Source organism: Syngnathus scovelli, chromosome 16 (genome assembly GCF_024217435.2).
Source record: "Syngnathus scovelli strain Florida chromosome 16, RoL_Ssco_1.2, whole genome shotgun sequence".
NCBI classification, from domain to species: domain Eukaryota; kingdom Metazoa; phylum Chordata; class Actinopteri; order Syngnathiformes; family Syngnathidae; genus Syngnathus; species Syngnathus scovelli.
Genome location: NC_090862.1, coordinates 13,292,714 through 13,302,956, shown reverse-complemented (window position 1 = coordinate 13,302,956; position 10,243 = coordinate 13,292,714). Strand labels below are relative to the sequence as shown.

The 10,243-nt window shown below is 47.8% G+C and overlaps 1 long non-coding RNA gene across 1 annotated transcript; it reads left to right on the top strand.

Moving 5' to 3' along the window:
• Positions 1 to 3,802: 3,802 nt before the first annotated feature.
• Positions 3,803 to 7,910, top strand: LOC137841027 (uncharacterized). Its single transcript, XR_011088335.1, has 4 exons — positions 3,803 to 3,881; positions 5,409 to 5,499; positions 7,576 to 7,605; positions 7,814 to 7,910. It is a non-coding gene; the product is annotated as an uncharacterized lncRNA (long non-coding RNA).
• The last annotated feature ends 2,333 nt before the right edge of the window (positions 7,911 to 10,243 follow it).

Genomic DNA, 10,243 nt, shown 5'->3' with positions numbered 1-10,243 from the left:
TTCGTCTGGCATTACTGGACCAACACCCCCCCCCTGAACGTGGCTGGGAAAATGTGGAGAAAAGCAAATGTCATTTTCCAGTCAACCAAAGAATTTGTGGATGAAAATGACACAACATTCCAAAGCTGTCCACGCGTTTGTCTCTTCTAGAATGTCAAGTGGGTGGAGGAGAAGCAGCTGCTGCGTCAGAGCAATCAGCAGTTGGCCGAAAAGGTGACGGAAAGAAAGGCGCTGGGCGGAGTCGCTTGGCGTCACACCCGTCCAGAAGCCCCGCAGATGAGGTCTGACTGTCTTTTCAGGTCAGGCGGATGGAGGCGGAAGAAGCGCGTCTGAAAGAGCACATCCAGGATATCCGAGACCAAAACGAACTGCTTGAGTTCCGCATCCTGGAGCTGGAGGTGGGAAGACTCGCACAAGCGTTTTGAGGCCAGAGATGTGACGGACGGACGGACGGACGGACGGATGCATGCCTCTGCCTTTCAGGAGAGGGAGTGGCGCTCCCCCGTCTTGAAGTTTCTGCAAGTCCGTTTCCCAGACGGCCTCAGCCCTTTGCAGATCTACTGCGAGGCCGACGGCGTGAGCGTACGTAAGGCGTCCCTCGCAACCCTAACCTTAACCTGAGGTCCCAGAACACCTTACATTGCTCCTTGCGCCTTTCCCCAGGACATCGTCATCAGTGATCTGATGAAGAAGCTGGACATCCTGGGCGATAACGCCGTAAGTGTATGTCGAACTCCTTATGTTCGCACTCCACGAGACTCGGCGGCTCAAATGTGACTTTTGGAAGGCTTTGCGCTGAAAGAACCTTGTTGACGCTGTGCCTTTGGGCTCTTGCAGAATCTCACCAACGAGGAGCAGGTGGTCGTGATTCACGCCAGGACCCTTCCCACCCTAGCCGAGAAGGTAACGCGCACGTCCACGCACGCTCTCGCATTCTGCTTATGTGACAGCAGCCTTTCCTCAGTGGTTAGAATACATCAAAGTGACCAAGTCAGCACTTCAACAGAAGATGTTGGACATTGAAAGTGAGAAGGTAGACAGACACGCGACATCAGCCAAGGGGAACTCGGGGCAATGTGCCCCAACAATTCTGACCTTGAGCTGTGCTAGGATATGTTCTGCAACCAGAAGGGCTACCTGGATGAAGAGTTGGACTTCAGGAAGCGTTCCATGGACCAGGCTCATAAGGTAAGCCGCCCTCAAATCTCCCGCCGGACTACTGATGGACGAGGATTGCGGCCCAGAGGATCATGGAGCTGGAGGCCATGTTGTACGAGGCGCTACCGCAGCGGGACTGCCCCGCCACGGACGGCGAAAAAGCCAGCCACGCTGGCGTGAATGACGTGCTGACGGCGGATCAGAGACAAGAGCTTAGGAGCGCCGTGGACCAATGGAAGCGAGCCCTGATGTGGGAGTTGAGGGAGCGCGACGCTTGCATCCTCCAAGAGAGAATGGATCTGCTGCACAGCGCGCAACAGGTAAGGGCCCAAAGCCAGCCCGGCACTTACTTGCACGCTTACTGGCTTTTGAAGGCTACTTTCCATTTGTCCGTCCTAGAGGAACAAAGAGCTGAAAGAATTCATCGAAGCTCACAAGAGACAAATCAAACAATTGGAGGAGAAGTTTCTGTTTCTCTTTCTAGTCTTCTCCTTGGCCTTCATTCTGTGGCCCTAACACCAGCTGGTGAGTGAGCTCCAGCGGCACCGCACTCGACACCTCCGATACACTGCCAGCCGGTCTCAGACGTTGGCAGACGCTCCGATGCCGACGTATACCCCCCGCCACGGTGACAGAGGCACCGCGTCACACCGGCGCTCATCCAATCAGAAGGCAGGAAAGGCAAATTCACATGCAGGGCACTCTTGAACCAGAAGAGAGCGCCACAAAAAACGGTTGTTGCCCCAAACGCGCACTAAAAAGGGTCAGAATAACAAGAGTCCCACCGGCCAGCCGGGGCCACCCGTCCATCCATTTCTTCAGGGGGGGAAAAAATTGGAGTCACCGGTGAGTACATTTTGCATTTAGCTCTGCTTTTCTGCTTCTGTCTTCAAGTGTGTGGCATCCTGCGACCAAAGATTCAGCCAACCCCAAAGCGGTTGACCTCAACGTCCCACCACCATTCCTACCAGAGCAGGTGACGTGATGCTTTGGACATCCTTCCGTCTCAGATGCCCAAAAGTACTCTTTGCCACATCTGCGGCAATACGGTGTCTTTTCAAAGGTGCAAATAAATCCAGCGTGGGCGGAACACGCACGTCTTCGGTTTTTCCCGCTTTGTTTGTGTGACAGCTGTTGTGAAAATTTTACACAAATAAAGTTGTATAGTACAGGTTTGGCCAAGCCGCAACTCCCGAACCGCATGCGGCTCTTTTATGTTCATATCAACATTTGTGTGTGTGTGTGTAGGTGTGTGTGTGTGTGTGTGTGTGTGTGTGGGGGGGGGGGTTGTGCGTGTTGGCTTCACTTGAGTTCAATTTAGTATTTTCGTCAAAAGCGCATGTGGTGAAATTCCACAAAGTAGGATGGGCAAACACATTCCAGTAAACTATTAGTGTCAATTGGGCTCTCGAAATGGCAGGGAAAAGATGCACAGCAAAACGAAAATATGTAGATGAACACAGGACGTTTTTATCAGAGTGGGAAAGTTTCTATTTTTTGTTGAACGTGATGGCAAACCATTCTGCCTGATACGTCAGACCTCAGCGCATTTCAAAGATTCAAATCTTCAGCGCCATGCACTTCAGCTCACTCCATGCCAACATTGATCAGGCGTCGAACCCGCAACATCATGCTTAAGAGGTGGACATGCTAACCAGTGCGCCATTATGTCAACGCATAACAACTGTAAGAACTTCCGCCGGAATTCAAATCCGCGGGGAGAGTTAACTTGTTTAAAAGGGAGTGGGCAGAAGAATTATTTAATTTATTTAAATCTATTTGGAGTGTGCGCCATTATGTCAATGCATAACAACTGTAAGTCTACTAAACAAAACAGCGGTTGCTATATGACGTCTGCCACGTCGTGGTCACGTGACGCGGACGTGACGTCGACGCCTACTTTACATCCCACCGATCACAGGACCCCTCGGCTGCATAACCGCGCCCCCTTCCCAACCAATCGGATTTGCTATACGCGAAAACGACGCCAATGGGCGGGCTCTTCCGCCAGAATTTAAATCCGTGGGCGTGGCTCGCAACAGGAAGTAGGAAAATGGCGATGTTGACAAAGACACAGCGGATGGTAACATACGACTAACGAGAGAAATATTTTTATTTTCTGCTTGCAACTGGACCGTCCAGAGCGTACACGGTAAGTACAACTCATCGTTTTTAAAAAGAAGTACTTTTGTTGCCCTGAAAAGCGAGTGAGTGTGGCGTTTGGGGGGAACGTCGAATTTCGACGATTCTTTCTGGTCAACGGTTGTAAATGATTGCGTTGATTAAAAAAGAAAACTTGATGTAACTCTACTTTTAACTGCCGTTTCAGATAAACGGGTATTACGTCGCAGTCATGTGCCGCGGATATGACGTAATTGGCTGAACTTCCACCAAAATTCAAATCTGTTGGCGCGATGGCCGTGAGCCACTGAGCAACGACGAATATCAACAGAAATATCTTTATTTTCTGCTTGCAACTGGACCGTCTACAGCGTACACCGTAAGTAACACTCATTGTGTTTAAAGAGATTTACGTTTGTAATAGCAACGTGTAGCTGAGGCGCTAGCAGAAGTGTAGCCGCGTTGCGTTGTACGTGTGAATATTGGTCCAGGCGAAATGTTAATGTTTAATTTCATTCCTTTAGGTTCCACGGTGTTTGTTGGCTGCAAGTTTTCCACTGCAAGAAGAGGCTCGTATCATTGACCAGGAGCGAGCTACAACGGTGAGTAGCCATAACATTTATGTTAAACACTTCCTATTTCATGTCTAACAGTACTTGATTTAACAAATAACCATAAATAAATACAGTGTGGGCACTGAAGTTAACATATGTGATTATACTGCCTAATCTGTCACCGAGTATATTGTTGCAAAGTAATATAAGATCCAAAGTTGTAATTCAGAATAGTTTTCAAAAGAAGGCCATTAGAATTATATACAAGTCTGATTACCCTGAACATAACAACAAGCTATTAATTAAATCACAAATTCTTCAATTCAAAGATTTGGTAGATTATCAGAATAATAATGTCTAACAGTAATTGATTTAACACATCACGATAAGTAGATTGAGTGTGGGCACTCTCAAGTTAACATATGTGATTATACTGCCTAATCTGTTACAGAGTATGTTGTTGCCAAGTAATGTAGAATAGATCCAAAGTAGTAATCCAGAATAGTTTTGAAAAGGCCATTAGAATAATAAACAAATCTGATTACCTTGAACATAATAGTTAAGTGTTGAATATGTCCTATGAAGTCAAAATTTGGCACCATCATGTGGTGAAATTTGGAATTGCATCACATCCAATTTTGCCTGGGAACAAACAGATTAAATAAATCTTAGACTTAAATAAGCCACTCCTTCTCAAACAAGTAAACTCTGCCCATTTTGCGCAGTAGATGGTCTGTTAATATCTAGTATTTAGACAAAGTCATAATTTAAATTGCTTTTAACCTTCATTCATCGCTTCAACCAACATTACTCGCTCTTATTACCAACTTGTATCGATTTAACTGAGCGTTTAATACTTCCTATCAGGTCTCAAGTCAAGATTTGGCAAAATACAATTTCAGCAAATCCAATTTTGCCAGGCAACAAAAAGAGATTAAATAAACTAAATAAGTCTTCTTCCCATTAAATAAATCAGAAAAGTCTGTCTTGCAACCAGTCCTCTTCAAACAAGTAAAGTCTGCCCGTTTTGTGCCGTAGATTTTGTGTCTATGCCTAGTATTTATACAAAATCATAATTTAAACGACTTCATTCCTTCATTCACTTTGGAAATTTGGAATTGCAGCAAATCGAATTTTGCCAGGGAACAAAAATAGATCAATTAAACTAAATAAGTCTTCTTCCCATTAAATAAATTAAAAAAGTCTGTCTTGTAACCAGTCCTTTTCAAACAAGTAAAGTCTGCCCATTTTGTGCCGTAGATTTTGTGTTTATGCCTAGTATTTATACAAAATCATAATTTAAAGGATTTCATTCCTTCATTCACTTTGGAAATTTGGAATTGCAGCACGTCAAATTTTGCCTGGGAAGAAAAGTAGATTAAATAAATTTAATAAGTCTTACTACTTCCCAATAAATAAATTAAATACGTCTTACTTGTTCCCACTCCTTTTCAAAAAAGTAGTTTAAAACGAGGGCCCTTCACTCAACCTTTAACCTCAACACCGCACGTCACATTGTGTTGTATCTGTGAATGTTGGTTGTGGCCAAATGATAGTTTTCTTTCATTCGTTTAGGTTCCACGGTGTTTGTTGGCTATATGTTTTCCACTGTCAGAAGGATGAAAATACAAAGTACAACGCTTGGACGTGGGCGACGACGTCACCGGTGAGTCCTTCCTTCCTATTTATTTACCTTCTAGGTGCTAGGTGCCGCACTGAACAACATTATGCCGCACTGAACAACATTATGCCGCACTGAACAACACCATGCCGCACTGAACAACACCATGCCGCACTGAACAACATTATGCCGCACTGAACAACATTATGCCGCACTGAACAACATTATGCCGCACTGAACAACACCATCCCGCACTGAACAACACCATCCCGCACTGAACAACACCATCCCGCACTGAACAACACCATGCCGCACTGAACAACACCATGCCGCACTGAACAACACCATGCCGCACTGAACAACACCATGCCGCACTGAACAACACCATGCCGCACTGAACAACATTATGCCGCACTGAACAACATTATGCCGCACTGAACAACATTATGCCGCACTGAACAACATTATGCCGCACTGAACAACATTATGCCGCACTGAACAACATTATGCCGCACTGAAAAACACCATGCCGCACTGAAAAACACCATGCCGCACTGAACAACACCATGCCGCACTGAACAACACCATGCCGCACTGAACAACACCATGCCGCACTGAACAACACCATGCCGCACTGAACAACACCATGCCGCACTGAACAACACCATGCCGCACTGAACAACACCATGCCGCACTGAACAACACCATCCCGCACTGAACAACACCATGCCGCACTGAACAACATTATGCCGCACTGAACAACATTATGCCGCACTGAACAACATTATGCCGCACTGAACAACATTATGCCGCACTGAACAACATCATGTCGCACTGAACAACACCATGCCGCACTGAACAACACCATGCCGCACTGAACAACACCATCCCGCACTGAACAACACCATGCCGCACTGAACTACACCATGCCGCACTGAACTACACCATGCCGCACTGAACAACACCATGCCGCACTGAACAACACCATGCCGCACTGAACAACACCATGCCGCACTGAACAACACCATGCCGCACTGAACAACACCATGCCGCACTGAACAACACCATGCCGCACTGAACAACACCATGCCGCACTGAACAACACCATGCCGCACTGAACAACACCATGCCGCACTGAACAACACCATGCCGCACTGAACAACACCATGCCGCACTGAACAACACCATGCCGCACTGAACAACACCATGCCGCACTGAACAACACCATGCCGCACTGAACAACACCATGCCGCACTGAACAACACCATGCCGCACTGAACAACACCATGCCGCACTGAACAACACCATGCCGCACTGAACAACACCATGCCGCACTGAACAACACCATGCCGCACTGAACAACACCATGCCGCACTGAACAACACCATGCCGCACTGAACAACACCATGCCGCACTGAACAACACCATGCCGCACTGAACAACACCATCCCGCACTGAACAACATTATGCCGCACTGAACAACATTATGCCGCACTGAACAACATTATGCCGCACTGAACAACATCATGTCGCACTGAACAACACCATGCCGCACTGAACAACACCATGCCCCACTGAACAACATTACGCCGCACTGAACAATATTACGCCGCACTGAACAACACCATGCCGCACTGAACAACACCATGCCGCACTGAACAACACCATGCCGCACTGAACAACACCATCCCGCACTGAACAACACCATGCCGCACTGAACAACACCATGCCGCACTGAACAACACCATGCCGCACTTAACAACACCATGCCGCACTGAACAACACCATGCCGCACTGAACAACAACATGCCGCACTGAACAACAACATGCCGCACTGAACAACAACATGCCGCACTGAACAACAACGCCGCACAGAACAACACGACGCCGCACAGAATAACGCAATACCGCACAGAACAACACCATGCCGCACAAACAGTTTTAGATAATATTACGTCGCAGTCATGCGACGCGGACATGACGTCAATAGGCGGAACTCATGGCAAAATTATAATCCGTGGGCGTGGCTTGCAACAGGAAGTAGGAAAGCGGCAATGCTGGCAAACAAGACACAGCGGTTAGTAACACGACGACTAACAAGACAAATATTTTTGTTTTCAGCTTGCAACTTGACCGTCTAGAGCGTACAAGGTAATTACAACTCATTGTTTTGAAAAATATGTTTTTTTGTTGGCCTGAAAAGCGAGGCAGTGTGGCATTTGGGAGGAACGTCGAACTCGGCGTCTGCTTCCAGCCACAGACGCCAAATTTCGACGATTATTTCGACTGGTCAACGTTTGTAAATTATTGCGTTGATTAAAAACTTTATTTAACTCTACTCTTAACTTTGCCGTTTCAGATATGCGGGTATTACACCGCGGAAATGACGTCAATAGGCTGAACTCTGGCCAAAATTCAAATCTGTGGGCGCAATGGCCTTGAGCGAGACAACGGATACAAACACGACGATTATCAACAGAAATATCTTTATTTTCTGCTTGCAAGTGGACCGTCTAGAGCGTACACGGTAAGTACAACTCATTGTGTTTTAAAAGATTTATGTTTGTGTAGTTTGCGTTGCGTTGTATCTGTGAATGTTGGTTGAGGCTAAATGTTAATGTTTAATTTCCTTCCTTTAGGTTCCACGGTGTTTGTTGGCTGTATGTTTTCCACTGCAAGAAGAGGCTCGTATCATTGACCAGCAGGAGCTACAATGGTGAGTACCCCTTTCGTCGTCCATTTATGTTAAACACTTCCTGTTTCATGTCTAACAGTACTCGATTTAACAAATAACCATAAATAAATACAGTGTGGGCAGTCAAGTTAACATATGTGATTATCCTGCCTAATATGTTTATCACAAATATGTCACTAATATGTTTATTTGTTTATCACAACACCTTTGGACCTTCAGCAATCGATTATTTCCCTTCATCTACATAGAGACAGAACGATGGTGTCTTAAACATCTCATTCATTTCACCAAATAACTTCACGCAGGTGGATAACGGCCGTCTCGGTCACGCTATGTTGCGTGATGCAGTTTTGAAGAACCAAATGCATTTATTCAATGAATAAGTCAAGCTAGATCTATGTTTATGATGTTGTACGTTACGGTACCGATTGAAGTTGAGTCCGAAGCCAGTGGAAAACAGCGCTGCGTTTGTGCTCTCCAGGTACAAATGTTGTGATCTCTGACTGACGACCGGGCGAGACTCGAGTAAGAGATGTCCAAACGAGCTCCGGCAGGGCGGGTCAAGGCGGAGCGAACGGACGCCTTTCAGGCCGCCAATGACGAGCTGAGAGCCAAACTGATGGACGTCCAGTTAGAACTTCAGCAGGAGAAGAACAAGGTGAAAACCTCAACAGACAGACACTGCCTTCCTCCCTGCCTGCTTCCCTGCCTGCCTCCCTGCCTGCCTCCCTGCCTGCCTGCCTCCCTGCTTGCCTCCCTCCCGCCCTCCCTCCCTCCCTCCCTCCCTCCCTCCCTCCCAGTTTCCCCGATGTAGATTTGACATGCGTGTGCCATGACTGTGTCAGCCTACGTCAACAAATGCACCGAGGACGTCAGCACCACTAAGAATATCATCACCCGGGGCAACCAACGACCCTGGATGACTGAGGAGGTACGTCAAACGCTACGAGCGCGGAACTCTGCCTTCAAGTCTGGCGACAAGGAGACACTGAGGACAGCGAGAGCCAACTTGAACCGTGCCATCAGGGTAGCGAAGCGAGACCACAGTCGAAAAATTCAGGATCGTTTCCACGACGCCAACAACACCAGGAGTATGTGGCAAGGCATACGGGCGATTACAGACTACAACTCACCCTCCCCCCCCGGTGGGTGAAGTTGATGCTGACTTTCTAAATGGTCTAAATAACTTCTTTGGGAGGTTCGAGGCACTAAACGGCACTCCAGCAGTTAAAACTGTCCCCCATCAGGAAGAGGAGGTACTCTGCCTTGACTCCGCCGATGTGTTGAAGACCCTGAGGAGAGTCAACTCCCGTAAGGCCCCTGGCCCCGACAACATTCCTGGGCGTGTGTTCAGGCAATGTGCAAGTCAGCTGGCTGGGGTCATCACAGACATTTTTAACACCTCGCTGGGCCAAGCCACAGTGCCAGCGTGCTTTAAGATTGCCTCCATCATTCCGGTGCCGAAGAAACTCAAACTTGACTTAATGATTACCGGCCTGTTGCACTGACTCCGGTCATGATGAAGTGCTTCGAACGGCTGCTTAAAGATCACATCGTTTCCAGACTCCCCCCATTATTTGACCCGTTCCAGTTTGCCGACCGGCAAAACCGCTCCACTCAGGACGCCATCTCCTCCGTTCTTCACCTGAGCCTGGCTCACCTGGAGGAGAAGAACACCCATGTTCGGATGCTGTTCCTGGACTTCAGCTCAGCGTTTAACACCATCATCCCACAGCATCTAGTAGGAAAATTGGAACACCTGGGCTTCAACACCCCCCTTCGCAACTGGCTGCTAGACTTCCTCACCAACAGACCTCAGTCAGTCCGGGTCGGACAGAACACCTCTGATGTCATCACCCTCAGCACAGGCTCCCCTCAGGGCTGCGTCCTGAGCCCCCTGCTGTTCACCCTGATGACACACGACTGCGTCCCCAGGTTCACCACCAATCACATCGTGAAGTTCGCAGACGACACAACGGCGGTGGGGCTCATCAGAGACAACAACGACCTGGACTACAGAGAGGAGGTGGAGCAGCTGGTGGGCTGGTGCAGAGACAACAGCCTGATCCTGAATGTGGAGAAGATGAAGGAGAT